Raw genomic sequence first — 27407 nt, forward strand, 5'->3', positions numbered from 1 at the left:
GGTTCACTTACAGCGACCTACGATTGGTTGTTAAAACGGCCTTCAACGACCTACGGTTGTAAGTGCCGTCGCTAAAGGCTTTAGCGACCGACATCTTTTTAGCGACCCACCGTCCGTTGCTAATATTATATATTTAGTGACCAACTGTGGGTTGTTGTACTATAGATTTAGCAACCAACCGTAAGTCGTCATACTATACATTTAGCAACCAACAGAAAGTCGCCCTTTTTACAGTTATTATTAATAATAATATACATTTAATTAAGCACCACAAATCACATATTTTTATACACAAATCATAAAGACATACACAGTTAATCAGTATACCACGGTCATAGATCCATCACATAAACACAAAAGCACCACAATTATATATTCACAAAAGCATCACAATTATAATATCATTCACAACTAGATCACTAATGTTTCATATCACTCCAACTATTATTCAAAAGCCCACAACTATATTACTCTAGCTGCTCCAGAGCTGATCAGTCACAAAAGCACCAAAGCTACACTAATGCTTCAAGCAGTTCAAAAGCCTTCAGACAACCACTCCAGCTTCTTATATCCTCCTGTTTTAAGGTACAAGCTTTCTTTGTCCAGAACACCCTAGAAAAAAGTACATCAAATTAGTATATTGTTGCTGCATTTGCAAATAAAAATACAATTTTGATGCCTTATCTACCTCCACTAGATGGTGTTGCAGCCTTATGCACCAACTTCAGCTGGTGCAATCAAGGTTAATCATCATTAAGTTGCTGGCTCATATAAATCTAAACATAAACAAGATAAGATATAAACAGAAATATACATATGAACTAATAACTCACTGGAAGGAACTTGAATGACTTCTTCATGACAACAAGCTAGCGTACTTCCAAGGCACCCTGAGCGCTGAACACTTGGACCACAAAACAAGAGTCTCATATTAATTATAGTATGAACTATGAGCAAAGTAAATTTCTAACAGCTATAGAAAAAATGAAAGATAAACTGGGCCAATATCCATCTAATAAGCCAATCAATATCACTTCGATCACTTAGATATGATGAGTGCATGCTCTATATCTTGCACAATACTTTTAGACGGTCCCTCTCTGTATTAGCAAATGAACAAGTTTAGCAAGTACAAAATGAAATCAAAGGTAAAATGCCAAGCATACGTATACATGCTTACCTCTTTGACATGAGCCTCCTTCTCAGCTTCAACATAAATATAATTTTTAGATGATCCAATGCCACAACTGACTTTATCTGAAGGTTTGACTTATCGATGATTTTTTTGCATCAGACAAATTTGCAGTCTCTCTCATGTTCAATCTGAAGTCAGAATAAGCGCTAGTAGAGCTGAAGTAAGCCAATAAACATCCAAGAAATTTAATAAGATAAATCCTGAGCATACCTCACATTTGACCATCCATATAAATATAATTTTTAGATGATCCAATGCTATGATTGACTTTATCCCTACTCCTTGTTGGTTGAATTGTACCTTTTGTCTTCACTAGTCAAGAAAGAATCCCAGTATTCAGAAGCATTTTGGCCTCTCTTTGTCAATCACACAAAGTGCAGAGGATTCAAGTTAAGCTTGTGGCTTACATAGAGAAGGAAATGACAAAGCAATGAATCAATCTTCTTTTTATAAGGGAAATTCAGTACACCCCTACTGTGGTATATAGAATCGGATAGCAACCATACAAAGTGCAGAGGAAAAACTATAGAGATATAAACAGCAGGGTGCCAAAGAAGAGAAAGAAAAAGGTGAAAACTATGCAACATAACCAATATATGAAATAAAAGTAAATAATAGGAAGTCCTGTGTAGTTAAAGATCAACTTCAACGAGCTAGGTCAATACACTAGGCAACAAGTCATATAAACAGACCTAGTCAAGTTTTTTAAGGAAGAGATGACAGTTGTCATAACTCTTGTTAGTACTATACCTACCACAGATTATTAAATTCTGACAGAAAATTGACAACAATTTTATTTGGAATACCCAGCTTCAAATGCATCAGATTAATCAATTTGAATGGTATACCAAAAAAACACAATTAAGCACATCATATGCAACAGAATTACCTCAGTCCCATCTCTTGTTGCATAGTCATTTCCTAAAACTGTCAGAGCTGGCCTCCTACCAACCGCAACTTGCTGAACATAGGGCATAAGATTGTTGGGAATTCCTCGTGGGTCCTCGCCAAGATATCCACTAGGATGAGCACCAACTGGATTGAAGTACCTAAGTAAAATGATCTTCCATTCAGGATCTGAATGATAGATTATTATTTAGAAGTGTGGATGGTCAGCTTTCACTTTGGCCTTCAATCAGCTCTGCTCCTGACTATGCAGAGTGAAACTACTTACTTGCATGTATGGAAGACAGGAATAGATAGGTAGCCTATAACAAATTGGAAGGGTGCCTGGCACTGGGCTCTGTTAGGAAACATAACACAAATATGATCCCCATAGGAGTTAATCAAGCTGAATTAAATGGAGATAAATGAATGCTAAAGCACATACACCATAGCAAGATAGATGCCAATTAATGATTTAGTTAACAAATTCATGATTGATCAAGAAATTACTTTTGGGGCAGCCATTGGATATTCCTCAGGCAAGAATAGCTCAAGCTTGAAAACTCCACCTGTTCGACAAACAACAGAAGAAACTATATCAGGCAACCAGGTATGAACGAATAAACAAAAGAAGGCCACACGAAATCATTATATGGGAACTTGTCGCTATTTTGCATCCTAATAATTATCCAGACACCTCTTATTGAACAGAGAAGACAGTGAAGGATTCTTTGCATTATACGAATATCAGTAAATTGAATGTAGCTAGATTTATCAGGATTGTGTCATGGGCAGATTAGTCAATATGCAACTAGCATGAACCTAACAGGAGCCATGTAAATTACTTGCAGATATTGAAGTGAACTACTTCTGGCTGGACATGATTGTTTGATACCTAAAAGCACACTGATAAAACCAGGTCCACTAAAAGCTCTAGACTCTAGGCCCTTGAACTGGCACTTCACAGTTCACACAGATGAAAGGACATGAAAGTGCCTGTTTAGTGACTTGTATCCATACTGACAATAACCCACTATTCATTCGTGAATTCCCCAGAAACAACGAGGCATATGAGCGCATAACTGCATAAGGATAAGAGAACACACTAGCAAGCAACAACAACGATTGTCTACAAAACATTAGAAGCACACATACAACAAAGTAGGTGGCGGGACGCCGACACGTCCGTCATACTCACTGGTTCGGGGCCGCCCAAAGCAGGAACCACATGCCAGCCTCGTGCGCGGGGGGCAGCGGCACCACTGCCCGCGCCGGCGGCGGCGCCGAGGACGAGGACGACGCAGGAGCAGAACGCCGGACGCTGGGAGCAATGGAGCGGACGCCGGGAGCAGTGGAGGCGTGGAGCGGACGCCGGGAGGCGGGACCAGTGGACGGCAGGCTGCGGCAAGCGGCGGCCGAGCAGTGGAGACTGGAGAGGCTCTAGGGTTGGTTGGTGGAGTGGTGGGCGCCTGGGCGGTCTCGGTCTCGGGCTCTCGGCTGCCTGCGGACCGGAGGGAGGAACGACCAGGTGACTGGGCCGTGGCTGGCTAAGTGGGCCAAGTGGCTATTGGGCTGACTGGTGAGTGATGTGTGTTCGGTTTTTTTTCTACTTGGGTTACGAGATATAAAAACCGAACCCTAACTCGATAACCGAATAGGTACGATCTATGGACCGAACCCGAAAAATCGACCAATTCGGTCTATTCGGGTTCAGGTTCGGTTCGGGTTCGGTTCACGGGTTTAAAATGGCCAGCCCTACCAGTGGTCGGAAACCGTCCCCCAAGGCGAGGCGCCCTGGTGGAGCGGGCGGAGCACGGGCGACTGCGGGGACGGGGGGCGACGACGACAATGTCGGGAGGAGACAGGGACGACGTGGGAGGGAGAGTTAGGTAGATGGGCCCCTAGTGGGCCTTAGGGTTAGGGAGGGTTTTCTTTTTTTATTTATTTCGAAATGCATTTTTAAATTACTCAAAAATTCATAAAAAATTTACCAAATAAATAATAAACATATGAATAAATTATTACGAATGCAAATAAATAATAAACATTTGAATCGACTTTCAACTCGAATCTAATATCATATAAGCACAAAGAACACAGTTGCATACTACAGTCATGTCCATACATAAACAAACCATGAAATAAACATACAAGCAATATTAAAAAGAAGTAAATCACCACGCAATTTAGCGATCAATGTTTACTTGTTTTAATTAATTTTTAGTCACTAACATCTACAGGTACGTTCAGGCTATAAGATTTGATAGTGATCCTTGCTCTATAGCGACCCACCGCTAGTCCCCGACGACAGCTATAGCTACCAACCATAAGTTGTTAAATTTCTAGACTTTTAGCGACCAACCGACCGTTGCTACAAAAGGATTTAGCGACTGACCGTCTGTCCCTAACCTTTAGCAACCAACAGTTGGTATCTAATAAGGGTCGCTAAAGATCAACCGTCGTGTAGTGACAGGAGCTCCTCCTACCTTACTGTCACACCCGGATTTAATGGGTAAACCCGGGTGCGTCTCATATGTGTGCCAAAGAAGAACAACACAAACAATGACCAAGTGTATAGAGATAAATGTCACAGATATTATTACATAGCAGAAGTGTCTTACAAAAAAATGATAACAATAAAGCGAACTAATATTATTTTGACGCCAACAAGCTGACTGGGAGACGCCACCTAGACTTCCACGTACTCCTCGTAGTAGTCCTCCTCCTGGGCTACCTACTCTTCACCTGTGGGGGGGTTATATATCACAAGGGTGAGCTCACAGAAGATCATAGCTCAACAAGTTGTGGGGAATAATGTGCATGAACTAACCAAAGGTGGGAGCTCATGTGAAGTGTAAGGCTGATCAACAAATAATGGTTAAAGTTGAGCATTGCTTTTAATGAGTTCGTCAAATTTTATTAGCAATTACTAAATGTAGGTATATACCAAACCAGAGTAATAATAGATCAAAATTAATAATAAAACCACAATGCAATTCATATGACAAATTGAGTTTAATTCCATAAATTAATCATGTAAGTCTCTGAGCCGCTCATGACCGTGAGCACGGCTGATATACCATTTTTACACTCTATAGAGGTTGCACATCTTTACCCACAAGCCATGCTACCCATTTCCAAGGGGTCTAAAATTCCCATTCATCTCTACCGAGGAGACGAGGCAGGGTAGCACTACGAGGCCTTTCCAAAGTTCCACTAGTTCGAGAAAACCTGCTGCGGATTCAGGAAGAAGGAAGCATATGAATCCCCCGTCCGGAAAGCTAAACAGACAGTCCAACCTGAGAACCTCCCTATACTTTGTAGCGACGCCTCCTTGCTTGCCCCTTTCAGATAAGGTAGTCTCTCCCTATCTTTCCTAATTACATGGCCAAGGGTGTCCCATTCCACCCTTATGGTAGCACTGTTTTCCCGGGTGGTTCTCCATGTTCCAATTAACATAGTAATCTTATCATGAACAATAAATAATCAATAGTAATAATAAAGAATGATCATGTGTCAAATTTATCTTAACACCCAAAACCACATATAGCAATAGCAGGACTACCCAAAAGTTCAGTTCTGATCAAGGCATAAGGTAAAGCAGACTAGGGTGACCTATTGGGTCCCATCAAAAATAAGCCTAAACATGCCAAAGTTATTATAGAGAACATTATTGGGTAAATAAAAGTGGTCAAGAGCACAATTTGCCTTCAACGAGCTCATGCTCAGTAGTTTCCACCTGCTGAGCACCGGGGTCCTCGGTCACTTGCTCGTCTACTCGCAGCAATACAATCAAACATGGTATAGCAGAAATTAACATCACATCAAACATCAGAACAGAATGCATGATAATGATCTACACATCATAACGAGATCCTTGGTTTGAGAACCACTAATTTCGGGGTTACAGTTATAAAATTATGATTTTCTAAAGTTTAGGTGTTAAATATAGAACAAATCAAATGCATGATTTTAACCATAGGTTTTCTAGTAATACAAGGTTACCAGATGATCAACAATATTATTATGAAATTAATGCAACTGGAATGGTTCAATTTGGATTTAGAACACAAAAGTTATGGATTTTTCTATACATTTATTTCTATACCCAATATCATTTTCTCCATTTACTTTCACCATTACATGGCTTCTGGGTCACGGGCACCAAATCTAGATAGTACAGGGGGTAATTCGTAAGTTCTCTGGACACAAATTAAATCCTTTTCTACACTCGATGGACTGTGGGTTGATCTCTGTATACTCTAGGGGTCATTTTGCGAATTGCCCAGGTCGAAGCAGTACTGTTTGCCCCCAGCCGTTGGATTGTCATCCAAGGGCGCAGATTTGACCAGCCCTATTAAATACATCGGTGATCAACCCTGACCGTGCGACCCACAATCGATGGTCGACAATTCCCCTAGCAAACCGGAACCCGCCACCTCTTCTTAGCCCTCAGATTACTAACCTCTGGTCCAGATTGAATTCCCCAAGCGCTACTCCATGAACTAATCACCATCATATGATCCAGATCCAACATCTAGAGGGTCATCCCTATCCTCCAGACGGAGCCGAGCTGGGACGCCAACAGCTACGGCGGAGCCCTCACCGGCGCGCCCCCCGAATTCCACCACCTCGATGACTAGATATGATTAATTGTTGGATTTATGGGCTTAGCCCATGTATTGAATAAACTCTATGGTGTGTAATGGTGGAGAATACCAATAGTACCATATTGGAAGTCCAAGGGTCTTTTGGCTTGACATATATGGTGGGAATTATTCCACTTGATTTAAGAAGTCAAGAAACGGTCAAGGGCGTGCCACACGTGCGCACGCCGTCGCTGCCGGCCGGGCTCGGGTCGGGTGTGGCGAGGCAGGCAGGCAGGCAGCGAGCGGGCGTGGTGTGGTTGTGTTAATTTGTAGCAAGTGAGAGTATTTTCATCTCGTGACTCTGCGCGCACAAAGAAGCGAGAGGGCAGGTGCCTCCGAAGCCCTTGTCGTTCGAGACCTTGCACGGGGGATCGGCAATTAGGTTTTTGGGGAGCGTCTACGCGACTGCCCAAAACATCTTCTTCCTGGCGACATGACAAGGGAAGCTGGACAAGGATCTGGATCATCAAAGCGCATGGGAGGGTTGTGTTGTTTTATATGTAGAAATGATTTTATCTTATCTGTTCTGTCTTATTATAATATGTTATATCTGTTTGTTTTAATTTTACAGTCATGTTGTTTATGTTTCTATCTGTTTATTTTCAATTGTTCAGTCAGTTTACATGCTTATTATATTTATATGATTTATATGCTTCATATGCTTTGTGTTATCATGATCCATATTGTTATGGATATATTTGAGATCACGATTTCTATGGTTAGTTATCTGTTATATGTCATCATCATAATGTTAATTTATGGAATTAAAATGATATGGAAAATGCCTATAATTCTAACATTCCAAAAACCTAATTTTAGGCATTTTTCTGTCAAAGGTTTTGTTGTTGTGCTAAAACCTGATCCTTTTGATGGTAAAAACTTCTTGATCTGGAAAGCTAAAATGGAATTGTGGCTTACTGCAATGTCTTGTTTTCATGCCACTGAGGGCAAGCATGTCAACTTACCTCCTGAGGATGAGGCTAAGTTTAAGGCTGAAGACAACCTCTTTTGAGGAGCAGTAATTAGCGCACTGGATACAAAATTCCAGAAAAGCTATATCATCCTTCCTACAGGGAAAGAGCTGTGGAATGCACTTGTTGGAAAGTTTGGAGTAACTGACGCTGGTAGCGAGCTGTATCTCATGGAGCAGCTGTATGACTACAAGATGGTTGAGAACCGATCTGTAGTGGAACAGGCTCATGAGTTTCAGGCAGTAGCTAAGGAACTCGAACTTTTTCCTTGTCCTTTGCCTAACTAGTTTGTGGCTGGCGGTATAATCGCCAAGTTGCCACCTTCTTAGAAGGACTTTGCTACCTCTCTCAAACATAAGAGACAAGAGTTCAATGTGGAAGAGCTCATTGGTACTCTTGATGTTGAGGAAAGGGCTAGAACAAAGGACAATGGAAAAGGTGTGGAGACCTCTACTGCTAATGTGGTGCAGAAGAGAAACTTCCGCAAGTTTAACAAGAAGAAAAACTAGAACAAACAAGAAAATACAAATAAACCTATTCAAGCAACACAGTTTAAAAAGAAGAACAACAATAACAAGGGAAAGGGAGGATGCTTTGTCTGTGGCAGTGATCAACATTGGGCAAGAGAGTGCCCTGATCGCAAGTTCACACAGCACAAGAAATCAGCTAATGTTGTAACCACCGAAACTGAAGATGGAACATCTGAGTATGGTAATTCTTTACCATTTGTTCTCTCAGTTTGCAATTCACCTGAGTGGTGGATGGACAGTGGTGCAAACATTCATGTGTGTGTTGATGCCTCTATGTTCACTTCCTACTAGGTCGGGAGGTCTGGCGCCTTGTTAATGGGAAATGGGTCGCGTGCTCATGTTCTTGGTGTTGGTACGGTCATTCTGAAGTTTACTTCGGGAAAGACGGTGCCATTGAAGAGCGTGCAGCATGTGCCCTCTATCAAGAAGAATCTCGTTAGCGCTTCTATGCTATGTCGAGATGGATACAAAGTTGTTCTTGAGTCTAATAAATGTGTTGTGTCAAAACCTGGTATTTTTGTTGGTAAAGGATATGACTGCGGAGGCTTGTTCCGCTTATCACTGCAGGTTATCAACAGTTGAGCTAAGTTCTTTAATTCGGGCCTGAGCCCTTGCTTCCTTAGCACACATTAGCAAACGAGACTGTACGGCCCAGTCAAGGGCTAAGTCTCGATCAGCGAGCTGATCCTGCAGATGTCGGATGTCCCTTCTCAGTTCATTGATTCTATCTCCGTCGGCGACCCAAGCATTAGTCCTGTGTTGAAGCGCCGCTTGAAGTCGACTCACTCGGGCTTCAAGGTCTCCGATGGGGTCGTTACTTCCACTACTGCTACTTTCATGCCGGGGAGCCAGTTGATGCCGAGGCACCCCAATTGGTCCCGTAAACTTGCGTGCCGTTAGCCTGGTGCGTGGCGGCATCTTTTCTAAGGGGGAAAATGTTATTAGTATGATTCTTAGCATGATGCATGTATAATTACAGAATCAACCTTAGTCGATTCAACCTTCTATACATTGCACTCTTCCTATCTAGTCTTTAAGATAGACTCTTCAGAATACTTAGGTAAGAAGAGAAAAGAGTTTTTAGGTAAGTCTTTTGAAAATCCTTTTGAAGATGCCTCATAATATCTGCAAAGAAGGGCTACGCTCCGATACCAGCTGTGACGGAACCTCCCAAGTAATTAGGCCCACCTACAGTTGTCCTTGTCCAACGGACCTCAGACAACCCTGTAGGTGCCCCTGAACTACTTGACAAGCTCGGTATCTTTCTTTACCTTACCAGGAACGTTTCACCCGTCTTGCAGACATTACAGAACATCGGAGATAAAGAAATGCGGAAGCGATTACATAAACTTACATTTATTTCAAAAGCAAGCTTGAGTTATTTTATTACAGACCAGAACTAAAAGTGAGTGCAGAGTAGTAATATTATACAAACCAAGAGAGGCACAGACTCCTCCTGATAAGTTTAAGCAAAAGATCCTATGTGGAGGACCAAGTCCTCCCGCACTTCAGTCTTGTTTTTCCTCATTTGGTACCACCTTGGAGCAAAAGCAACAAAAATTTGTCGCTTCCTCACCTAAAAACAACAAAGGGATAAACCCTGAGTATGGAATTACTCAGCAAGTCTTACCCGACTAAGGAAAAGACTCTCAAGGGTATGCTGGATAAATAGGAGTCAAGGAGAGGCTTTAGCAAAAATCAACTTATACTTTTGCAGAAATAGCTTACTAAAGTGAGTCCTTACTTTCAATCTTTTAACGCCATATTAAGTATTAATAGACTCTATTTGCATCTAGTCTAATTTCAACATCTCATCAATACAACATCATTTTTATCCATCGTGTTCACATCCTGACTTACGTTGTAGAAAAGTGACCAAGTCTTCATAACCGCGAAGGTACGGCGATCCGAATCGATTATACTCAGCTGAGGATCTCCAATCACACGACATATGTAGCACTTAACCCTTGCATATGTCAACCCGCCACCGGGGTTCTTAAGACCGAATCAGGTTCACGCAAACCGAGAGCACAGATACACCACCGTCCAGCCTCTTGCCACGGAGGGTACACGCTACTCTCGCCACCGCTCCACGCCCATTTCGTGTTATCTTATTCCGGCCTTAGTCTGCCCGAGGCAAGGCTTACCCATGACGAGGCATGTGACCAGTTAAAGGGTCCTCGGTCAGCACGCCTACATACACGTTAATCCTTAACCAACCTGGGTAGAACATCACCTGTTCCTAACCCAAGTTTCAATTTAAGTATTTCCATCCTTAGGATTGTGTCTGTTCCTTAGGATGAAAGAGCATCACAGGGAACTTTGCAGTAAGATCTCACTATTGCTCCAAATGAAAATATTCTTGCAGGTAGAAGCCATCCTCTCCATGGTTAAATTGAGGACAACCTCTATCCACAAGATCTAAGCAAGGCTAAGCATTTTTGTAAATCATAGTTTGATACTTCACAGAAGTATCTATAAAGGTATGGATATCAAGGAAAGCAATGCATCAAAGGGTTTCAAGTAACTCCTATGAACCTAATGCACATTTCACTAGACTTAAGTGTGCAAAAAGTATTTAAAAACACAAGGAAAGGGGTTGCATGCACCGGGGCTTGCCTTCGTTCACGGGTGAGTCAGGCTCAGATCCACAGATATCAAAGTAGAAACTATTCCCGGCCTGAGATTCCGAAGGTGGTGGTGTCTTCTCTTCAGTTACTTCGATTTCTTCTTCACGTTCTAATCATAACCATACATAGGTATAAGAATGGATGCCATGGGATGCTCATGAGGATGCAAAGATAATATAAACTTATTATCTATGTCTTGAATACAACTTTCCTTCACGGAATTCCGGGAACTTAGGGTTTCCGGAGTCGGTAAAGGAGTTCATAGGGCAGGGGGGGTGTTTTGGGGTTTGGTGATCAAACAAGGTCCAAAACAATTCAAACTCTACCCAAGGCTCCTAAATATTGTTTTAAATTCCCACAAAAAGTTTGGGAATTATTGGACTTACCAATTATTTTCTAAAAATCCATAACTAATACTTTTAACTACTTTAAATACCCTAAAATTTCTTATTTCCACTAAAAATCACAAAACTATTTTTATTAAATTCTAGGGAAAATAACAAGCCTAGGAAAATTAGTTTCACAATTTTAGCATTTTTCTACATTTTTCTATAATTGTTTTGGCTCTGGAGATAAAAGAAAAACAATTGTACAGCACTGGGCCGAATCCAGCCCAGGCGGCCCAGCTAGGGCAGAAAGTCGCCCCCGCGCGCGCCCGCGATGGCGGCTTTGCAAAAATACCCTCGGGGTTCTCATTAACTGGGATCCGGTCTTTCTACTGTTTTCCTGTGTCACTGACGCTTTGCATAGAGGCCCTTGAGGTTCTATTTCTTCGCAGTGGGCAGTCCACGACGGCGACGCGCGCGGAGAGACTCCGGCGAGGTCCTGGACCGGCCGATTGGGGCTATGGCTGGGTTCTCCGAGCGGCGGACATGAAATCGGGGTCACCATGATCATTTCCCCTAACTTAATTGCGCTATTGATCAACTATGGAGCTCTGGCCACGGTGGCCGTGAGTATGGCGACTATACGATCGTGTTCCCGGCGACCAGAGGGCTCTTAGTTCAATTCAATGGCTCGGCAAGCATCGTAGACGCATAAGAATGCTTAAACAAGGGAGCAGAGGGGAGGGGCTAACCGGAGTATGGCTGGCGACGATGAGATTGGTTTCACGGTGGCGGAAATCGGATTTGGGGGAAACTCCGAATTCGAGCACACGGGTGGATGATTGTGGCCGATTAGCGGTGGCTAGTTAGCTGACGACCTCACGGAGCTAGTCCCGGCTCAATTTATAGAGAGGACGGGCGGTGGCCGCGAATTTGGACGAGACACGCGGCGGTCGGAGATGAGGAAGAAGGCACTGGCGCACGCGAATTAGTGTCCTACGCCGTGGCAACCTCACCGGCGTTGATTTGACAGCAGTAGCAAGTTACAGCGACGCGGTGGAAGGGTTGAGCCATGCGGCGCACGGCCGAGAGGCGGCGGTCGACGGTGAGCACTTTACCGCGGGCGGTGAGCCAGGGGAGATGGACTACGGCTAGTCGGAGTGGTGTCCAGGTCATGGGCGGTGACGATCTTTTGACGCCGCGAAGTTATCCACATACCCGAGCGCGAATCGTGACGTCGGCGACGTGAATCACGGCGGAAAGCCACCGACGGTGGGTTTGCTGGCGACCTTATCCGGTGGGCACTGTACCATGGGAACCACTTATTCAGAGCGACTGACAGAGCATATTGGAGCTTCATTTTCTCCCGATTTTATGTGGAATCTATGTCAACTTTCTGCAGCAAAGGTGTAGAGCTATAATCCATCTATATCTTTGCTATAATGTGTACTCACAAAAAGTCACTGGATCCCCTTCAAAATCGAGCTCAAAGTTCATCTTAAAACAGTGTCATGCTGAATTTCAGACCTCAACTAGTCTGACAGTCCATCTTTGATTGGGTTTTTCTCCAAATTTCTCTTAACAACTGAGCTCACACTTTTTAGCAAAGTTGTTCACCTATAATTGGGCTACAATTTTGATGTGGTGACCTAGGACACAAACCCCATAATTTGAAAGTTACAAGGGTTTCAAGTTGAGGCAATCACACTGAAATGCAGACTTAACCAAAAAGGGTTAAGTATGGCTCTTTTGCACTTAAATCCAAATCTCAAGTTTTGGATTGCAAATTCACATATGATTGACCCAAATGACCTAATATACTTATTTAACTTGATTTTTGCACTTTAACCCAAAAGTGGGCTAATTTTGCACATAAGCCCCTAGGGTTTGGTTTCAGGGTTTTCCAGGGTTCCAATTAGGGTTTCTGGTATCCCAGGGGTATAAAAGTGATTCAAGTTTATTCTTGGGGTCATTTTATGACTTTTACCCTAAAGTCTTTAGGTTTTCTTAACTTGGGTTAGGTTTTACCCCTTTAATCCCTATTTAGGGTTAAATTCCCTATCCAGGGTCCTATTTGCAAAACACTTAAACAATACAACTTGTTTGAAATTTTTGCCTAGTGAATGCATTCTAGGTGTATCAAACATATGCAATGCCAATGCTTATGATGCCATGCTCAAATTTTAGTTATAGTAACACCAGGGGTGTTACATCCTTCCCCCCATAAAAGAATCTCGTCCCGAGATTAAAAATCCTAGGGTAGGTAATGGTAAAGGAAACACATCACATTTTTATTTCCTTATTTTTGGTACAAGGCAGGGGTGATGTGGGGGTTCATTCCTTTATTGCAATAACTATATACACTTTACAAATTACATGAGGCTAGAAAGCCTGGGAAATTCTTATTCAAGAAGTCTTGGGTTTCCCATGTAGCCTCATCTTCAGAATGTTGGTTCCACTGTATCTTATAAAACTTGAGAGTTTTTCTCCGGGTAACCCTGTCCTTTTGATCCAGAACTCGAATAGGATGTTCCGAGTATGTTAAATCTGGTTCCAGGACCACATCAGTCACTTCAACGGTTCGATCAGGAACCCGAAGACACTTCTTCAATTGTGACACGTGGAACACATTATGCACAGCAGACAATGTTTCGGGGAGCTGAAGTCGATATGCCACTGGTCCACATTGCTCAAGCACCAGGAATGGACCAATGTATCTGGGTGCAAGCTTCCCTTTAACCCCGAAACGCGATACACCCTTCATTGGTGAAACTTTTAAGTAGACATAATCGCCTACCAGAAAGCATAAGGGTTGTCGTCGTCGGTCTGCATAACTCTTTTGCCGAGTCTGAGCTTTCTTCATATTATGAACAATTTTTTGAACCTTTTCTTCGACCTCTTTTACCATATCAGGCCTAAAGAAGTATCTTTCTCCGGGTTCAGACCAATTTAGCGGAGTTCGACACCATCGTCCATATAAAGCTTCAAAAGGTGCCATCTTGATACTTTCTTGATAACTGTTATTGTATGAAAACTCCGCTAAGGGCAAACATTCATCCCATCTTTGTGAGAAGTCCAGAACACATGCCCGCAGCATATCTTCCAGTATTTGATTGACCCTCTCAGTCTGCCCACTGGTTTGAGGATGATAAGCCGAACTGTGGAGTAATTTAGTACCCAAGGAGTTGTGAAGTGCTTCCCAGAACTTGGCTACAAATTGAGGTCCACGATCCGACACAATAGTCTTCGGAACACCATGCAGACTGAGAATACGGGCAATGTATAATGCTGCATAAGTGGCTACTGTATATGTGACCCTGACAGGTAAGAAGTGGGCAATCTTTGTGAGTCGATCAACGATAACCCAAATAGAATCATACCCTTTGGCTGTCCTGGGCAGTCCCACAATAATGTCCATACTGATGTCTTCCCATTTCCATGTTGGGATTGGCAAAGATTGCAATGGACCAGCAGTTTTCATGTGTATGGCCTTGACACGTCTGCAAGTGTCACATCTAGCCACATAGCGTGCAATTTCAATCTTCATCTTTGTCCACCAGTAATGTTGCTTTAAATCTTGGTACATCTTAGTGCTTCCGGGATGAATAGAATAACGACTAAGATGTGCTTCATTAAGAATTTGCTGGCGGAGCTCTTCGTTCTTTGGCACTACTATGCGGGTTTTAAACCATATCACACCTTGATCGTCTTCCTTGAAACACTTGGCTACTCCAGCCTTTATCTTCTCTCGTATGTGCTTCATACCCAGATTATCCTTTTGAGCATCAATTATCCTTTGCAAAATGATTGACTCAAGCTTTAGCTGATTTAGAGTCCCTTGTTGGATTATCCTCAGATTTAGCTTCTCCATTTCCTGACACAAAGTGTTCTCGGAGATCTTCGCCATAAGACAGTGGCAGGAAGTCTTACGACTCAGTGCATCTGCCACCACATTGGCCTTGCCTGGGTGATAATGGATCTCCAGTTCATAGTCTTTAATGAGCTCAAGCCATCGTCTTTGCCTCATATTTAATTCTGACTGGGTGAAAATATACTTCAAACTTTTATGATCTGTATATATGTGACAGATATTTCCCAGTAGATAGTGACGCCAAATCTTTAGGGCATGAACCACAGCAGCTAGCTCCAGATCATGAGTTGGATAATGCTCCTCATGTCGGCGCAACTGCCTTGAAGCATACGCAATTACTCGGCCTTCTTGCATCAGTACACAGCCGAGCCCACTGCCAGATGCATCACAATATACATCAAAAGGCTTAGTGATGTCCGGTTGAGCCAATACCGGAGCAGTGGTCAATAGTGTCTTCAGTTGCTCAAAGGCTTCATTACACTTAGAAGACCAATTGAACTTAATGTCATTCTTCAATAAACTTGTGATTGGCTTCACAAGCTTAGAAAAATCTGGTATGAATCTGCGATAATACCCAGCTAGTCCAAGAAAACTCCGGACTTGGTGAACAGTTGTTGGGGGTTTCCACTCCAGAATATCTTTGACCTTGCTAGGATCTACCGCAATTCCTTTAGCCGATAACACGTGCCCCAAAAATTGAATTTCTTCTAGCCACAACGCGCACTTGCTGAACTTGGCATATAGCTGATGTTCCCTGAGGCGCGTCAATACAATCCGTAGATGTTGAGCATGGTCCTCTTCATTCTTAGAATATATCAAGATATCGTCGATGAAGACTACCACGAATTTGTCCAACTCGGGCATGAACACCGAGTTCATCAAATAGGTGAAGTGGGCAGGAGCATTTGTGAGCCCGAAAGACATTACCAAGTATTCAAACAATCCATACCGCGTAGTAAACACGGTCTTCGGTATATCCTCGGGCCGAATACGAATTTGATGATAGCCCGACCTGAGATCAATTTTGGAAAATACCCTCGCCCCAGTCAGTTGATCAAATAAGATGTCGATCCTTGGAAGAGGGTACTTATTCTTAATGGTGACCTCATTCAGGGGTTGATAATCCACGCACATTCGCAAGGTTTGATCCTTCTTCTTAACAAAAATGGCGGGGCAACCCCATGGGGACGAGCTTGGCCAGATGAATCCCTTATTCAGTAGATCTTGTAATTGAATCTTCAATTCCGCCAATTCATTAGGGGGCATACGGTACGATCTTCGGGAGATGGGAGCCGTACCGGGCTTTAGCTCAATTACAAATTCTACATCTCTTTCAGGGGGCAGTCCAGGCAAATCTTCCGGAAATACATCTGGAAACTCACATACTACCGGAATGTTCTTGATCTCCGGTACAATGGCTTCATAGACTCTACCAGAAGCTTTGGCTGGATTGATTATGGGGAGAGTCAAAAGAATCTCTTCTTGATTATAGCTCAACCTGACGGTTCTGAGTACAGTGTTGAGAATTGCCTTGTGTTGGGTTAACCAATTCATACCCAAGATTACATCTATGTCCTGGCCTTTCAGAACAATCATGTTAGCAGGAAAGTTCCGTCCGGCCATTGTTATTGGCACTTCATAGGCCACTTCTCTAGTAAAAATGTGTCCCCCAGGTGAATGAATTTTAAATCCCTCTTTTGACTCATGGTATGCAATATGATGTTGCTCCACAAATTTCTTGCTAATGAATGTATGTGAAGCACCAGAATCAAAAAGAATAATTGCTGGGTGACTGGCCACGGGAAACGTACCCATCATCACCGGCTCTCCTTCCGGTGTAGTAGCCACTTGGGTGTAATATACACGCCCCGTCTTCTTTGTATTTTTCCCCATAGCATTTCCTTTGGGCTGAGCTGATTTCCCAGATCCTTGCGAAGCATTTGATTGATTTTGCCTAGGATATGCGCAGTCTTTGATGAAGTGTCCCGACTTGCCGCAATTAAAACACCCAGTTGAAGAACTAGGCAAGGCAGGGAATCGAGTGCCTGGGGCACCCGGCTGATTTGGGGTAGTGGGGGTATTGTTGGGGCGAATAATGATAGGCTGTTTGAAGGGGAATGAGGGTGGACGAGAAAAAGTGCGATTTTGGCTTGAAGGCCGGATCACAAACCGTTGCTTCTTTGCCTGGCCCTGATTAGGCCTCTCACCACCAAATCCCTTATTCTTCCCAGAATTTGCGTATTTTGCTTCAACAGATAAGGCTGTGCTGACAGCCTTTCCATACGTGAGATCTATGCATGTGGCCATTTTCCTTTGTAGCCGATCATTTAGTCCCCGCATAAAACAGTTCTTCTTCTTTAAATCAGTATTCACCTGGTCGATGGCATACTGCGACAGGTGATTAAATTTGTTGAGATATTGGTTGACGGTATCTCCACCTTGTTTTAACTTCATAAATTCCTCTTGTTTCATATGCAGCACTCCTTCGGGTATGTAGTGCTCACGGAAGGCTGCTTTAAACTCATCCCAGGTGACTTGATGGTTGACAGGTTGAATAGCCACAAAATTTCCCCACCAGGTACTGGCAGGACCACGTAGTTGTTGTGCTGCAAATAACGGCTTCTGCGTCTCTGAGCAACGGAGAAGACCAAACTTTTGTTCAATAACCCGAATCCACTCATCAGCTTCTAGTGGATCTTCTGCCTTGACGAATAGGGGTGGACGGGTTTCCGAGAAATCCAAATAAGTAGTTTCATGGGGGCCATGCGGATAACCCCTTCCTGCCTGCTGCTGGAATTGCTGCTGACCCGCCATTTCCCTAAGGAAGCGGGTATTGTCTGCGGTGGCATTCACCAAGGCGGCAATCGCCTCGGCTAACGTGGGAGGAACCGGAGGTGGGTTTGGGGTAACATCCCTTCCCCCAGAAGTTCCTGCTGCATCCTGTCCTCGAGTCCTGGTCGGCATCTGTGGCAAAGAACATTTGAAGTAAACATAATATGCCAGAGAAACCTTCCATTTTACATTACTATAAAAAGTAATGATACAGACTCGATTTTACATAACAGGATACATTACCCATTATACAAGAGTTCAACCTATTATACAACAGTACACCCTACAATACACTACTCTACTTCTATTACACCATTATTCCTGCTTTCCATTACTCTTGGCGGCCTCATCGTCAGGTGTGGGAGTCCAGACGTCAACCAACCTCAAAGAAGGAGGGGGCTCAAAAAGGTCTAACTCCCCACCCAGCGCGCGTCCCGCAACGTGAGATGGTCCAGCTTCCGCCTCAGCAGGGTGTGTAGGCACACTAGGGTGTAATTGTGAGTATAGTATATGGACTTCCTCATGCAACGTATTGCAGTAAACCTGCAGGTTATCAACAATTGAGCTAAGTTCTTTAATTCGGGCCTGAGCCCTTGCTTCCTTAGCACACATTAGCAAACGAGACTGTACGGCCCAGTCAAGGGCTAAGTCTCGATCAGCGAGCTGATCCTGCAGATGTCGGATGTCCCTTCTCAGTTCATCGATTCTATCTCCGTCGGCGACCCAAGCATTAGTCCTGTGTTGAAGCGCCGCTTGAAGTCGACTCACTCGGGCTTCAAGGTCTCCGATGGGGTCGTTACTTCCACTACTGCTACTTTCATGCCGGGGAGCCAGTTGATGCCGAGGCACCCCAATTGGTCCCGTAAACTTGCGTGCCGTTAGCCTGGTGCGTGGCGGCATCTTTTCTAAGGGGGAAAATGTTATTAGTATGATTCTTAGCATGATGCATGTATAATTACAGAATCAACCTTAGTCGATTCAACCTTCTATACATTGCACTCTTCCTATCTGGTCTTTAAGATAGACTCTTCAGAATACTTAGGTAAGAAGAGAAAACAGTTTTTAGGTAAGTCTTTTGAAAATCCTTTTGAAGATGCCTCATAATATCTGCAAAGAAGGGCTACGCTCCGATACCAGCTGTGACGGAACCTCCCAAGTAATTAGGCCCACCTACAGTTGTCCTTGTCCAACGGACCTCAGACAACCCTGTAGGTGCCCCTGAACTACTTGACAAGCTCGGTATCTTTCTTTACCTTACCAGGAACGTTTCACCCGTCTTGCAGAAATTACAGAACATCGGAGATAAAGAAATGCGGAAGCGATTACATAAACTTACATTTATTTCAAAAGCAAGCTTGAGTTATTTTATTACAGACCAGAACTAAAAGTGAGTGCAGAGTAGTAATATTATACAAACCAAGGGAGGCACAGACTCCTCCTGATAAGTTTAAGCAAAAGATCCTATGTGGAGGACCAAGTCCTCCCGCACTTCAGTCTTGTTTTTCCTCATTTGGTACCACCTTGGAGCAAAAGCAACAAAAAATTGTCGCTTCCTCACCTAAAAACAACAAAGGGATAAACCCTGAGTATGGAATTACTCAGCAAGTCTTACCCGACTAAGGAAAAGACTCTCAAGGGTATGCTGGATAAATAGGAGTCAAGGAGAGGCTTTAGCAAAAATCAACTTATACTTTTGCAGAAGTAGCTTACTAAAGTGAGTCCTTACTTTCAATCTTTTAACGCCATATTAAGTATTAATAGACTCTATTTGCATCTAGTCTAATTTCAACATCTCATCAATACAACATCATTTTTATCCATCGTGTTCACATCCTGACTTACGTTGTAGAAAAGTGACCAAGTCTTCATAACCGCAAAGGTACGGCGATCCGAATCGATTATACTCAGCTGAGGATCTCCAATCACACGACATATGTAGCACTTAACCCTTGCATATGTCAACCCGCCACCGGGGTTCTTAAAACCGGATCAGGTTCACGCAAACCGAGAGCACAGATACACCACCGTCCAGCCTCTTGCCACGGAGGGTACACGCTACTCTCGCCACCGCTCCACGCCCATTTCGTGTTATCTTATTCCGGCCTTAGTCTGCCCGAGGCAAGGCTTACCCATGACGAGGCATGTGACCAGTTAAAGGGTCCTCGGTCAGCACGCCTACATACGCGTTAATCCTTAACCAACCTGGGTAGAACATCACCTGTTCCTAACCCAAGTTTCAATTTAAGTATTTCCATCCTTAGGATTGTGTCTGTTCCTTAGGATGAAAGAGCATCACAGGGAACTTTGCAGTAAGATCCCACTATTGCTCCAAATGAAAATATTCTTGCAGGTAGAAGCCATCCTCTCCATGGTTAAATTGAGGACAACCTCTATCCACAAGATCTAAGCAAGGCTAAGCATTTTTGTAAATCATAGTTTGATACTTCACAGAAGTATCTATAAAGTTATGGATATCAAGGAAAGCAATGCATCAAAGGGTTTCAAGTAACTCCTATGAACCTAATGCACATTTCACTAGACTTAAGTGTGCAAAAAGTATTTAAAAACACAAGGAAAGGGGTTGCATGCACCGGGGCTTGCCTTCGTTCACGGGTGAGTCAGGCTCAGATCCACAGATATCAAAGTAGAAACTATTCCCGGCCTGAGATTCCGAAGGTGGTGGTGTCTTCTCTTCAGTTACTTCGATTTCTTCTTCACGTTCTAATCATAACCATACATAGGTATAAGAATGGATGCCATGGGATGCTCATGAGGATGCAAAGATAATATAAACTTATTATCTATGTCTTGAATACAACTTTCCTTCACGGAATTCCGGGAACTTAGGGTTTCCGGAGTCGGTAAAGGAGTTCATAGGGCAGGGGGGGTGTTTTGGGGTTTGGTGATCAAACAAGGTCCAAAACAATTCAAACTCTACCCAAGGCTCCTAAATATTGTTTTAAATTCCCACAAAAAGTTTGGGAATTATTGGACTTACCAATTATTTTCTAAAAATCCATAACTAATACTTTTAACTACTTTAAATACCCTAAAATTTCTTATTTCCACTAAAAATCACAAAACTATTTTTATTAAATTCTAGGGAAAATAACAAGCCTAGGAAAATTAGTTTCACAATTTTAGCATTTCTTTATCTCGGGGTTCTCATTAACTGGGATCCGGTCTTTCTACTGTTTTCCTGTGTCACTGACGCTTTGCATAGAGGCCCTTGAGGTTCTATTTCTTCGCAGTGGGCGGTCCACGACGGCGACGCGCGCGGAGAGACTCCGGCGAGGTCCTGGACCGGCCGATTGGGGCTATGGCTGGGTTCTCCGAGCGGCGGACATGAAATCGGGGTCACCATGATCATTTCCCCTAACTTAATTGCGCTATTGATCAACTATGGAGCTCTGGCCACGGTGGCCGTGAGTATGGCGACTATACGGTCGTGTTCCCGGCGACCAGTGGGCTCTTAGTTCAATTCAATGGCTCGGCAAGCATCGTAGACGCATAAGAATGCTTAAACAAGGGAGCAGAGGGGAGGGGCTAACCGGAGTATGGCTGGCGACGGTGAGCTTGGTTTCACGGTGGCGGAAATCGAATTTGGGGGAAACTCCGAATTCGAGCACACGGGTGGATGATTGTGGCCGATTAGCGGTGGCTAGTTAGCTGACGACCTCACGGAGCTAGTCCCGGCTCAATTTATAGAGAGGACGGGTGGTGGCCGCGAATTTGGACGAGACACGCGGCGGTCGGAGATGAGGAAGAAGGCACTGGCGCACGCGAATTAGTGTCCTACGCCGTGGCAACCTCACCGGTGTTGATTTGACAGCAGTAGCAAGTTACAGCGACGCGGTGGAAGGGTTGAGCCACGCGGCGCACGGCCGAGAGGCGGCGGTCGACGGTGAGCACTTTACCGCGGGCGGTGAGCCAGGGGAGATGGACTACGGCTAGTCGGAGTGGTGTCCAGGTCATGGGCGATGACGATCTTTTGACGCCGCGAAGTTATCCACATACCCGAGCGCGAATCGTGACGCCGGCGACGTGAATCACGGCGGAAAGCCACCGGCGGTGGGTTTGCTGGTGACCTTATCCGGTGGGCACTGTACCATGGGAACCACTTATTCAAAGCGACTGACAGAGCATATTGGAGCTTCATTTTCTCCCGATTTTATGTGGAATCTATGTCAACTTTCTGCAGCAAAGGTGTAGAGCTATAATCCATCTATATCTTTGCTATAATGTGTACTCACAAAAAGTCACTGGATCCCCTTCAAAATCGAGCTCAAAGTTCATCTTAAAACACTGTCATGCTGAATTTCAGACCTCAACTAGTCTGACAATCCATCTTTGATTGGGTTTTTCTCCAAATTTCTCTTAACAACTGAGCTCACACTTTTTAGCAAAGTTGTTCACCTATAATTGGGCTACAATTTTGATGTGGTGACCTAGGACACAAACCCCATAATTTGAAAGTTACAAGGGTTTCAAGTTGAGGCAATCACACTGAAATGCAGACTTAACCAAAAAGGGTTAAGTATGGCTCTTTTGCACTTAAGTCCAAATCTCAAGTTTTGGATTGCAAATTCACATATGATTGACCCAAATGACCTAATATACTTATTTAACTTGATTTTTGCACTTTAACCCAAAAGTGGGCTAATTTTGCACATAAGCCCCTAGGGTTTGGTTTCAGGGTTTTCCAGGGTTCCAATTAGGGTTTCTGGTATCCCAGGGGTATAAAAGTGATTCAAGTTTATTCTTGGGGTCATTTTATGACTTTTACCCTAAAGTCTTTAGGTTTTCTTAACTTGGGTTAGGTTTTACCCCTTTAATCCCTATTTAGGGTTAAATTCCCTATCCAGGGTCCTATTTGCAAAACACTTGAGCGGGGCGAGTCTGCAGCTATGGAGCGGTGGCGTTGGCACCGCAGCCTCCGCGGCTCCGCCTTCGCCCTCTGCCTCGCCATACCAGTAGGGCAGTACTTCCACGTTCCACCTCGTGAACCTCTCTTCTGTTCCCTCCCTCTCCACTATCCACACTCCACACTTCTTCCTGTCCTCTCCCCTCCCTCTCTCCTCTCGCCGACCGCGTGCCTGGCGAAGCTCTCATTTATCCATCTGCTCGCCGCGCCGACTCGTGGGGCGGTCCTGGTACCCAGAGCTTAGAGGTCGGACCTTTCAGACGCGGAACGTCGCGGGATTGAGTTCGACGCTTGCGGCAGTGATGGCGAGCGAGGACCTGTTGCCGCTGGGCGCAACGACTTGAGGGCACTGAGGTTGGTTCTTGGTTGTGGCTTGGGTGAGAGCGATGGCGGCTAGCGCCTAGGATCTGGCAAGACAACTGCTAGCGTGAGGGCGCTATGGGCTGGCGCATGCGCCGCCGATTTGCCGAAGGCCGAAGCACGGCCACACGATCGTGTTGGTCGAGCAGAGCCTACGCCAGTGCCGATGACGATGGCTGAGGAAGGAGTCATGTCGGTTTTTTCTGGAAGGATCCCGTATGGTATGACCGTGTCGCTGTAAATGAAACAGACTCGTGAACGTTTGATGCATATCGTACGGCTGACGAAGAAAGGGATGACGTGGACCAACGTGGAGAGAATTTTGCTCCCACGGTTAATATATAGAAATAATGAAAAGAATTGAAAGCTAAACATGTTTGAGTAGTACTGCAAGTGAAGTGGCACAAATAAAAGCTCCATTTCCAAGATATCTCATGTTGGTAACTAAATCCAAACTATATGTGGAGAAAAGGTAAACACCATAATCAGCTAACAACATAGTTTCACGCAATTTGAATGGATTTGTACAGGCTGCGCTTAACACTCCCGATTCAGGGAAGGAGAAGAGACTGACCTGAATCTCATAGAAGACGACAGTGAGTAGCATGAGAATGGTTCCGCCCACGACGAACCCCATCTGCGCGTCGAGCTCGTCTATCATCCCGGGCCGGTAATCAAAGCTGGCGATGTGCGCAAGGAGGTCGTGCGTATTGATAGCCAGCAACCTGGCGACATCAGCCATTAAGTTGTTAGCTGTTAATCTTTCTGAGCCAAGACTTCTTCGAGAAACTAATCTGGAAACATCAGCTCACGACTCCGACACGAACCACTGGGTGGAAATTCATCACCGTTGTGGCAAAGTATTTTCTAGTTGAGTTGCTCGCCGTGGCGCGGTCGACCATACCGGGGCGGAGGCACGGCAACCCTGTAGAGCGCGGCGAGGTGGCGGTGTGTGCCGGCACTTGGGACTTGGGAGAGCTCTTGACGGGGGTGGAGGGGAGGACGAAGCACCTAGGTAACGGCGTTTGAGGGCGGGGAGTGGACTATCTAGAACCTTCACGACAAATAGAGATGCCGGATAGGGGTAGCTGGGGGTTGTACGAAAACGGTCGCCTAACGGCTCCTTCGTGCATCATCTAGAATGGTCCTTCGCTTGGAGGAGAAAGAGCGTGTGTTAGAGACCACTAGGATGCGTGAGATGTGATTATGACCGTTGGATTTCGATCATGCGGCTAAAACAGAAAGTGCTGACGTGGAGGCACCTGTAAGCAGAATTGCTCCCTGCTTTAATAAATAGAAATTTGTTTTAGTTTTTATTTATTCCAATACATGTCGGATACGTATCCTAGCCGTGTCAGACTAGTCTGTTCGCTTGGCTTTAATACATACTGACTTATACTACTTCTACAGTTTGTCTCTATGAATTACAGCTGCAGCATTCTGAACTATTCGTGTTTCGATATGGATATAAGCTCTTTGATAAATATCTAGGTATCATAGGGACAATACTTAAACCCTAGGAAGACAGTTTTTATGAGTAGTACATTCATACAGTTTTTAAACCATACTAGAGTCTTTATCTTACCCTATCCAACTACTCACGCATGAACGGAAAAGAAGGCAGAGTTATCATTTGCCTTTTTTCTTGAGTCGCTTCAAACTTGTCAAGAGTGACACTATTATCCTATCGCCAATTCAATTTGGGGGGTCGGGCTAAGGTTGTTAGAGTATGAAAACGCTGGCCGTAGTGGAAGGGCCCAATACTCCATCCAGCTAGCAAAACAACCTTATCATCCACTTGTTCTTGCGTCGTTTCTATATAATCTCTTCACCCGCCCTGCCCACGACCTTTTTAATTTCGAAGCTCAACTGAAGCACTCAAACTCTGCTCTGAACATGTTCCACATTCATGTTTCAAGCATTAAAAATGGGGGTAACAAAAGATCAACAAAACATGGAGCACGCCTCGCCTGTCGAGTGGCTTGCTTATAATACTACGTACACACGTCAAAAGGGCTTTTGAGAGGGCTGCTCGCGATAGTGCTTCCCGGTAGGTGAGTGCATGCATCTGTGCGCCGCCAGTCATCACTGCCTTGTTAGCCAGTGCCACTCCCTGAGCAGGGACCATTGGACCAATCAAGTGGCTGCGACGCGATCTGTGTGGTTCAGGCAGGTAGCCCGATCAACTTCGCCGCCACTAAACATTCAATCCGGGATGCGGCTATACGGCAAAACAAGGACCGGAGATCCGCACCAGAATTTGCTTACTACCAGTTACCACTGCTGATCACTCATGACCGATCTCTGGAACTTGTGTGGGTGGCTCACACCGGTCACCACGCCAGCCAAGGGCAAGCAAGCCACGCTCGTCGCTCGGACACCGGGCGCGCTGGAGAGAGACCCACTTGGAGTCATCACTATCATTCTATCAGAGAACGCTGCCGGCAGCACGCCAGAGAGGCCCCCGAACCGCCGGAAAAGCAGCAGCGACAGCTTTCACGGCTGGTTCCTGTCTGTCTCACTCACTCTACGAACCACGCAGGCTTGCATTACAACATGTTCTGGCAGCCCCGACCCATGCGGTGCGGGGCCGTCGATCCGCCGCGAGGTGACAAACTGAATACCCAGCGGATTTCTGTTCGCCCGGTAAAACGTCGAGAAGGCGTCCATTGGTGTGGGAGGCGGGCGCTCCACGGCCGGCCTGTTTTGTTTTGCCCGTCCCTTCCGCTCGGCTGCCTGCCTGCAGAGGCGGGCCCAGGGGTATTCATGGGTATTCATTGAATACCTAAAATTTTTGTGATCTATAGTAATTTACTAATAATGTATTATATAAAATAGCATTAGAGCATTAATTTCTTTAATCTTTTGAATTTTTGAATACTCAATATCAAAAGTCTGGGCCCGCTTCTGCCTGCCTGCCTGTCTGTCCGACGAACTGTCAGACCCCTCGTCCTCCGCTCGTCTTGCTCCATGGCCACTCGTGGTGTGGCATTCCCATTCTCTATCCTATCGCCCACTTTCGCCACTGACCTTGTCACGTACTACTCATTACTCAATGATCGCGCCGCGCCCGTTTCGCGTTTTACGTGGTGTGTCATGCACTGTCAGTCTTTGGTGTTATCTACAACACAAAACAATGTTTTGTACGACCATATACACGGTACGGTATATTGAATACATTCTTAGAGTTTCGTCGCCGATATGCATGCACTAGACGTTTAGTTTCCGTTGCAGAGTACATCGGTTCTGTAAGGATATGGTCTCCAGCAAGTGCAAGTAACTAGGATCGTTACCAGATAATGTTGGGATGGCCTGACAATAGGTCTGATCAGGTATATCTGTACGCACAAGTAATCACCAACGGGTCTTTACACATGGTCTCAAGAAGTAACATACGGCCTGATGGGCATAACGCGCAGCCTGGCGCCGCCTTGGCCAGCCGAATACCACAATTTTGAGCGTATGGTTGAATACAAACTAATAGCATTAAAATCGTTTATTTTGCATCTATCTATACAGACCGTGTTTGTCACGTACAGTCAACCAAACATAATCTTAAATAAAGTAAATGCATGTGGTGATATGAGATGAGATAGTGTGATGGATACGCAACCACAACGTGGTTTCCTTCTCAGGTTGTCACACGCGGACCCTTGCTATACTGTGTGGCCTGCGTTGCAACTCTCTCAAAGGCAAGAGAAACTTCGGCGGCCGCTCCAAATTAGATCCCTAGCTAGATTTTGATTTGGTAGCTCTCGTCCTGCTTTTTCATGCCTTATATTTTGGTTTGAACTCTAGCAGTAGCCTCTAAATTATCAGGAACGGAATACTACTTTCTGTTTTCTTTTTCTCGTTTACTGTATGTATTCTATCTATTGGACTTGGACGCGACGTTGATTTGTAAAATATACCCGCCGGGTACCGGATACGGATACGTGTATTTTTGTATTCGGGACGGATACGGGTAATACCCGGATAGTGGAGCTTCGAATTCGGGCCGGATACGGAGCCAATACTACCCGTTAAATACCCGGATATTCGGGTCGGATACGGGTACCCGGAATTCGGGTACCCATTTTTTCTTTTTCTGCATAATAATATAGTTATAAAATCATAACTTTTACATATGAAATCGGATGAAAATAAAGTTTGTATAAAAATTATAGAGCTCGAAGAGATCTATAACTTTGTAGTACATCATATTTTTGTTTAAACACATCTTTAGGTCAAAATC

General features: G+C 44.5%; 2 long non-coding RNA genes across 2 annotated transcripts; both read right to left on the reverse strand.

Moving 5' to 3' along the window:
- Positions 1-348: 348 nt before the first annotated feature.
- LOC103653806 (uncharacterized) lies at positions 349-1542 on the reverse strand. The gene is made up of 5 exons (XR_002268805.3): positions 1406-1542; positions 1181-1323; positions 834-1100; positions 689-728; positions 349-612 (listed from the first exon to the last, which is right to left on the reverse strand). It is a non-coding gene; the product is annotated as an uncharacterized lncRNA (long non-coding RNA).
- Positions 1543-4644: 3102 nt separating this feature from the next.
- On the reverse strand, positions 4645-24206 carry LOC111591316 (uncharacterized). The gene is made up of 3 exons (XR_002750480.2): positions 24001-24206; positions 23748-23898; positions 4645-4825 (listed from the first exon to the last, which is right to left on the reverse strand). It is a non-coding gene; the product is annotated as an uncharacterized lncRNA (long non-coding RNA).
- Between the last annotated feature and the right edge of the window lie 3201 nt (positions 24207-27407).

This window comes from Zea mays, chromosome 4 (assembly GCF_902167145.1).
Source record: "Zea mays cultivar B73 chromosome 4, Zm-B73-REFERENCE-NAM-5.0, whole genome shotgun sequence".
In the NCBI taxonomy this organism is placed as follows: domain Eukaryota; kingdom Viridiplantae; phylum Streptophyta; class Magnoliopsida; order Poales; family Poaceae; genus Zea; species Zea mays.